The sequence below is a fragment of the Atractosteus spatula genome, chromosome 1 (genome assembly GCF_055471065.1).
Source record: "Atractosteus spatula isolate fAtrSpa1 chromosome 1, fAtrSpa1.hap1, whole genome shotgun sequence".
In the NCBI taxonomy this organism is placed as follows: Eukaryota; Metazoa; Chordata; class Actinopteri; order Semionotiformes; family Lepisosteidae; genus Atractosteus; species Atractosteus spatula.
The window spans coordinates 55,334,456-55,342,540 of NC_142706.1; positions in this window are offsets into that span (position 1 = coordinate 55,334,456).

Here is an 8,085-nt window from a genome sequence, read left to right on the forward strand (position 1 = left end):
TTGATGTTTTTTTGTAATGGCTTCCTTCATGCCCTCCTGCCATACAGGCCAGATCTGGGGAGTGCTTAGGATATTGTTGCCACAAGCACACTTTGACCAGCAATAAAAGCCTGTAGTTCTTTCAAAATTGCCATTGACTCTTAGTAGCCTCTTTGATCAGTCTCCATCTTGCATCTTGGTCATACAGTTTGAATGGACGGCCTTAATCTAGGCAGGGTTTTAGAGGTGCCATATGCTTTCCAATTCTTAATAATCAACTAGATCATGATCAGGGGATATTTTAATGCCTTTGAAATATGTTATTTTTCAGCTCCCACTCTGTACCTTTCTATAACTTTATCTTGGAGAGTATTTCATAGCTTCTTGTTACCCATAGTTGATTCTTTACTTTGAGATGCATTACCCAACAGAGTTGCGCTACAGGAACATTTTATTCTGAAATCATCCATATTACTGCAATTAGACACAGGTGGAGGCTAATTAGCTTGTTGTGTGATTTGGAGGGCAACTGGTTACACCAGAGCTAATTTACAATAGCTATTACTAAGGGGTGTGTATAACATATCCAACCCTTTTTTCTAGGTTTTAAGTTGTAATTACTTCATAAAATGCTTGAACATTTTTCATTATTATGCAGATGATACACAGATTTACATTAAAATCTCTTCCCTTCTGATCTCCCGCCTCTGTCACTTATCTCTTGTCTGCATAACATCAAGTTCTGGTTGACATCAAATTCCTTGAAGCTAAAAAAAACAGAAATGTCAGTGATGGGTAGCAAATGTAGATGGAAAATCTGGAGGGCTTAACAGCAATGGTGTATGGCTTCCCCATTCAGGTGTCAGCCATATTCAGGAAGCTTGGTGTGATCCTTGATCCTCTCCTGTCTTTTGAGCCCCACATGAAAAATTTTATTCAGACCTAGTTTTTTCACCTTAGAAGTATTGCACGCATTAGGTGGTCTATGATTGTCCAATTCTGAGTGCTTGATTCATCCATTAATAACATCAAAGCTTGATTTCTGCAACACTCATTCTATGAGTTGCTTAACACACTCCTCAGTAATAGCTGCAATATGTAATATGCACAAACCTCTCTAGCTAGACTTCTAACTTACATCACTCCTAAAATTAAATCTCTCAATTGGTTGCCTATAAAGTTACATATTCAATATAAGGTCTTGTTACTGACTTTGTGGTTGTAAATAATCTGGCTTCCTCATACATCTCTGAACTTCTTCATGTGTCCGCCCATTCCCGTAGGCTCTCTTCAGTTGAGTCCTGTCCTTTATTTAATGTACCCTTGACTACATCTTGGACTTTTGGTGAGTGTGTTTTCTCTGTCACTGCTTTATTGTTACGGAATGCCCTTACTCGAATACTTTGAGAGGCAAATACTTCGACTCTTTTCAAATCTAAACTTAAAACTCACCTTTTTACTAGGGCCTGTGTCTGATTGCCTTACAGTTTATCCTGTGTGTTCTTGTTTTATTTATTTAATTTTTATTGTATTGTTACAAATAGAGGTTACGAAAATAGAGAATATCAGAAAATGACACAGCGAGATAATAAATAAATAATCCTATCCCCCAAATTGTAAAGATATGCCAAGAATATACCCGAGTGGCTGGTATAATTGGAGTAATATGTCAAACACACTGGGTTAAACAAATATTAATTAGTAATGACAACACACATTAAACAACACACAGCATACAAACTTGCAAACGCAGTGTCCCAGAGGCCTACAGTACATCCAGACCAACCAGAAAAGATCCTAGACTGCTACCTAGACAACCCTAGACTGCTACCAATTATTTAACTCTTATATAACACCTACACAGGCCAACAAGAAGCTAAATCCGCCTTCTGAAGTAAACAGAATATGACCTTTAAATAAAAATAAAAAACTGAAATCTCCCATTTACAAAAGTATTTAGACCGTTTATTATGACACTCCAAATTGAGCTCAGATGCATCCTATTTCTTTTGATCATCTTTGAGATGTCTCTAGAACTTGATTGTAGTCCACCTGTGGCAAATTCACTTGATTGGACATGATTTAGAAAGGCACTCACCTGTCTTTATAAGGTCACACAGTTCACATTGCATGGCAGAGTAAAAACCAGGCCAAGAAATTCTCCGTAGACCTCCAACATAGGATTGTGTCAATGCATAGAGCCGAAAAAAGGGTATTAAAAAATTGGCAACGCATTGAAGGTTCCCAGGAGCACAGTGGCCTCCATCATTGTCAAATGGAAGTAGTTTGGAACCGCCGAGACTCTTCCTAGAGCTGACCATCCTCCCAAATTGGGTATTTGGGCAAGAAGGGCCTTGGTCAGGGAGGTGACCAAGAACCCAATGGCCACACTAACAGAGCGTCAGAGTTCCAGTGTAAAGATGGGAGAACCTGCCGGAAGGACAACCATCTCTGCAGCACTCCATCAATCAGGTCTCTAAGATAGACTGGCTAGACAGAAGCCACTGCTGAGTAAAATGCATATGACAGCCCACCTGCAGTTTGCCAAATGGCACCTAAAGGACTCTGAGAGCATGAGGAAAAAGATTCTCTAGTCTGAGACAAAAATTGAACTGCATGTCTGGCAAACACCAGGTACCAGTCATCACCTGGCTAATACCATCCCTACGGTGAAGCATGGCAGTGGCATCATCATGATGTGGGGATACTTCTCAGTGGCAGGGACTGGGAAACTAGCCAGAATTGAGGGAAAGATGAATGGAGCCATATACAGAGAGGTCCTTGAAGAAAACCTCTAGAGTGCATACAACCTTGGACTGGGGCGAAGATTCACCTTTCAGCATGACAACGATCTGAAGCACACAGCCAAGACAACACTGGAGTGGCTTCAGAACAAGTCTCTGAATAATCTTGAGTGACCCAGCCAAAGCCCAGACTTGAACCCCATACAAGATCTGTGGAGAAACCTGAAGATTGCAGTTCACCAAAGCTCCACATCCAATCTGACAGAGTTTGAGAGAATCTGCAGGGAAGAATGAGAGAAACTGCCCAAATCCAGATGTGCAAAGCTGGTAGAAGCATACCCAAGAAGATTCGCAGCTGTAATTGCCGCTAAAGGTGGTCCTACAAAGTACTGAATAAAGGGTCTGAATACTTCTGTAAATGGGAGATTTCAGTTTTTAATTTTTAATAAATTAGCAAAAATTCCTGTTTTCACATCGTCATTATGGGGTATTGTGTGTCGATTGATTGTAAAAAAGAATCAATTAATTCAATTTTGAAATACAGTAAGTCTACAACACAAAGTTTGGAAAAAGTGAAGCGGTCTGAATACTTTCTTAAGGCACTGTATACATAACAAAATATCTTGTTTGCCACACAGATATAAGTACCAGGTCTACATAGAAAGCACTCAGCTTCTAATTCTTCTCTACCATTTTAAAAACAACGACATTTTGCCTTTTGTTATGAGGTAAAATTGCACTTTTGTGTCAGCATTGTGTCTAGGGATAGCAAAATAAAATATCAAACAAAATGTCTTGAAAAAACCCTACTGTGCACAGTACAGGATCATATAAATCACTGAAATTAGCTCTGTGGCTGAGTCAGGGATGGAGGCTGCGGAAAAATCGTACCTGTTCAGAAGGAGGACTGGGGCAGCAGACTACACAGGTCTACATTGTAATCAACACACAATCTCTCTTTCAACTGATCAGGACTCCCTTAACCTCAGTAACCATTTTGCATTTAAAACCTTTTAGGCAAAATAATAAAGTAAAAGTTCTGTTTTAAGATATTTGAAAATTCCTCCTGGGCGAAGGTTTAAGGACCAAAAAGGACGTCTGGGAAAAAAAATGGTAACCCTGCCTTAATGCAAATATACAGTAAGATTTATGTGAAATGAAGTTACCCTGCCACTCATCTCCTGCTTCTTTTTCATGATTAATTACAGCCGTCCTGAACAACATCTGCTCATCCATCTGCCAAGGGTACTAAAAATTTACTGTTGAATTAGAAAGAAAGTACAGTACTTATCAAATTATAATTGAAATTAGAATGGATAAAATTCAATTATTGGTATTGCAAATTCCCAGAGCTACAATATTTCCAGATATACTGTATACTGTATACTGTATTTCATTTGAACTTTCTGTTCAGTTTACATCTTTAAATTTGAGTATAATAAAATTTAAGTAGTATAATAAACACATTTGCAACACACTAATTTGGTGACATTTTTAATTGGTTGAGTTATAAAAGATGAACATTTTATTGTTTTGTTCTCAAAAAGCACAAACGTACACATTTCTCCTTTATGTATTTTAAATTTGACATGGCAATTCTAGAGACATTTATCAGCTAAACATTTAAATGTTTGGGCAATATTCTGGTTGACTAGAATATGTTATTTTTTAAATGCTCATTTTTTATAATAAGTCATGTTAAAATAAGAATCTGTGCCCTGATGGCTTAAGAGACATCACGGTCATGGGCAGCAGTGAATGAACAAGAACTGTTTTTGCTCATCAGTTGCTAAGCAATGAATTCTGTTTCTATAGCAGCACTTGAAGGTGGTCTTACAGAAATCAGTCTGAACTCAAAGCTAACAGGGCTTTTATTTATTTGAATGTTATTTATTTGTATATTTATTTATATGGATTGATGTCTTGTTTTTTGTCCAAAATGAAATAATTTAGGAAATGTGAGGTGTTTTTTTATACAATGAATGAAAAGCAAAAACTATCCATGAAGAACCAATGACAAATATCATATTACTTCAAATTAAAATTGGTAATTAAAACTATTACATTTTTTATTTGTAATAAACTACCACGTACATAAAGTTAGATAGATGTGCACCCAGGGATATTCAGAAATTGTTCCTCATAAACCTGGCCATGTGATAGATTAGCTACACTGTCCTGTATGTAAGAGAAGTCAACAAAATATTTTGGCTTGTACTGTATGCAGTATTTGTGGCCAACATCATCTTGAACTTCACTGAAGAGAAACTCATGGCAAAGTGACCTGGAAGACCATCAATAGAGATAGCAAGGCAAAAACATGTCCTTATTTGCTGCATTACTACTCTCAGACAAAATAAACACAGAGAAGCCTGAGAATGATTCAACGTCTCCATCAACTTGGCTGAAGAGGATATACAGCATCTTCTGCTTCATATCTAAAACAAATAAGAAGCTTGCAAAAATGCAGTAAGGGAATAGTTTTGCCAAAACTCTTGAGGTTTGGCAATATGTAATCTACATTTATTTAGATTAGAGTACTTTCTTATTTGGAGGTGTCAAAAAGATCTTGCAGGCTCCAATTCACATGTATTTAGCCTATAGTAAATAATGACTTGATATATTTTAAGACAAACCTGAAATGTCACATGAATACCTCCTACATTTGAATAAGAAAGAAATATCAAGGTTTCATGTCAACATTCTTTCTGAAGCTTCTGCTACAATACGTCACACTATGTAGTTTCAACTAAATTATATATTAAAAAGTGAAATGAATGTTTGCCACTATTTCCTGCACTATGAAAACAGTGATATTTATAATGGGTGGCAATAGTTCTTTGATCAAGAAATATGTGCAATAAAAAACACAATGAAAATGAAAATTTGCAGTTGTTTTTTTTAATGTATATATGAACAAACCTATGGGAAATAGGTTTTTTGAAAAGATGTTCATTTGTTTTTCATAAAACAGTTGAAAAAAACAGTTTTATATTTTTTTCATGACTAATCTCATCATACTCAGTTTTAACGTTAAGGTTTTAGTTGAATTTTAGTTTTAGCTGAAGAATTTTCTACATGTATCCACTGGAGGTCAGCAGATCCTCTCTTTTTATTAGTGTTAAACATTACAAATATATTTCAGTGTTGTACACTGTCATGCAGATAAGACTTTAATGCTTAAGAACGTATTAATTAACTTGGGAATTTATCTTTTCTCTTGAATGAATTGAAGACATGGAAATAAGTATTGCAATGTACAATTTGCCCGACCACATATGTGATAACATTTGAAGGTTCAGAAAACATGTCTGTAATACTCTAAACAGAGTTCAGATGATAAGTCAATCACTAAAAGCCTTGACATAATAAAACATTATGCCATAGTAGCTGGTATCTCCTGGGATGACAATCTATGCATTTATTGTCATTACAAAGAATGTGGTTATTCAGTGATGGCTTGTCATTTTCCATCCTTGTGTTTCTCATGCCACTTAATTACTCCAGTCCCTCCACCGGCTGCCTGTGAACATGTGATTCAAAATCTTACAGTAGTTCTGGCACTATCTCAGTCACACTGTGCCACTTGGCTTCTTGTCCCATTTCTCCCTACACCTCTTCTTACTCTTATCTGCTCTCCAGTCCTCCACTTCTGCCAGATTTTCTGGACCCTCCTCGATTCTCTTACTTCCAGACTTTACATTCATACTTGACCTTTGCTCCTCATTTGTGGAATGAATGATCCACAAAGATCAGGACTACTCAGTGTGGCCACTTGTCTGTGCCCTTTTTCAAGACACATCTGTTTAGACACTCATTTCTCAACAATTGTACAGCTTTCAGTAATACTTTAGTTTTTCATTCTTATACTAGTCATGTAATTTTAGTTTTCACTATTGCATTTCATTTGGCACTATACTTGCATTGCATTGTGGTAGTACGTTTACTATTTTATTGATTTAATTTTGTTTATTGTACCTGCATGATTACTTTCCTCTTACTCTAACGTAAACTTCATACGTATTGTATGTCTCCGTGGTTAAGAGTTTCTGCTAAGCAAATAAACAATTTTTTTAATGTTTTAAAATGTTCCCCATTTGCAGAAATGCCAGGAACTCTGTTATTGTGTTTGTTTTATACTGAATGTCTGCTTGTGTCATGTTTTACTTACTGTATCTTTGTCAATTTATTTTTCATGACAGCTTGATCTTGGCAGCTTTAGTGAATGTAGACAGTATCAGTAAAGTGGCCAAGTTGTGTCATGTTACCTAGATTTCCTTGAGAGAAATACAATTCTGTAATAATGAGGCCATTACTCTTGATGCCTTTCTGGGATCTTATAAACATTAGAACAAACAAGACAAGACCATTTTGAGTCTTGAATATTGTCTTCTATTCTACAGTACATAAAACAAATCTTGTTATCTCATCTCTTCTGTGTTTGTTTGAACCAACACCTTCTACATTGTAAAACATATCTACTTCCATTTTAGACATCTGAGAAAGCTCATAATACTTAGGAAATTAATATCTGACACATAAAAGTGCTTAAGCAGCTAACAATGTGTATTGCTATTGTGACGAAAACACAGCTGAGATGGTTAGGATAGATCAATCTAACAGGACAACAACTGTCTAAAACTGATCCATTTCTCTAAAGACAACTGAAAAGATACAGCCCATGGGTGAGGTTGATGGTATACATTCATGTACAGTTTGATATTAGTTTAGATAGTGAAGCATCCTTAATGAAAACTACTTCATTAACCAGCATGCACAATCCAGAATTTAGTGTCTTGTCTGGAGTCACAATTTGGTGACAAAAAAGAGCACTACATTTACTGAAAGGTTACTGTAGCTTCCAATTATAGGAATGAACAAATCACCGTAGGTTTTTTTTTAACTAAGATTTGGGCAGAGTAAATAAGAAGTGAATATGAAATATGAATGAGCATGCAATCATTTGATTCTATGGAAACTCAAATCTGAGTGTGTCATGATTCCATGCTAAGGTTTTTGGAGAAAAGAAAAGTTTTTAACAAACCGACGAGTTGTTAAATGTCACTGAGTGTATAGAACAAAGCTAATAGCAGTAACTGATGTTTGTTATCTTTTAATAGAGGACTTGAAGTCAATAATGCATCTGTTTATGAGGTGGTACATTTTGTTTTTCCAGACCTTCAGTACAGATGGCAACTATTACAGTTTTCTGAAATTTGAAAGACTACGAGTCATCATGTTCCTGTAGTATATTTAGAGAATAATTATTTCTCAAGAGTATACATTTTCATAAAGTTGTGGATACCCTTTAAAAAGCATTCACTGTCTCTTTTTAAAAGACTTGTACAGTATTTCTGAGACT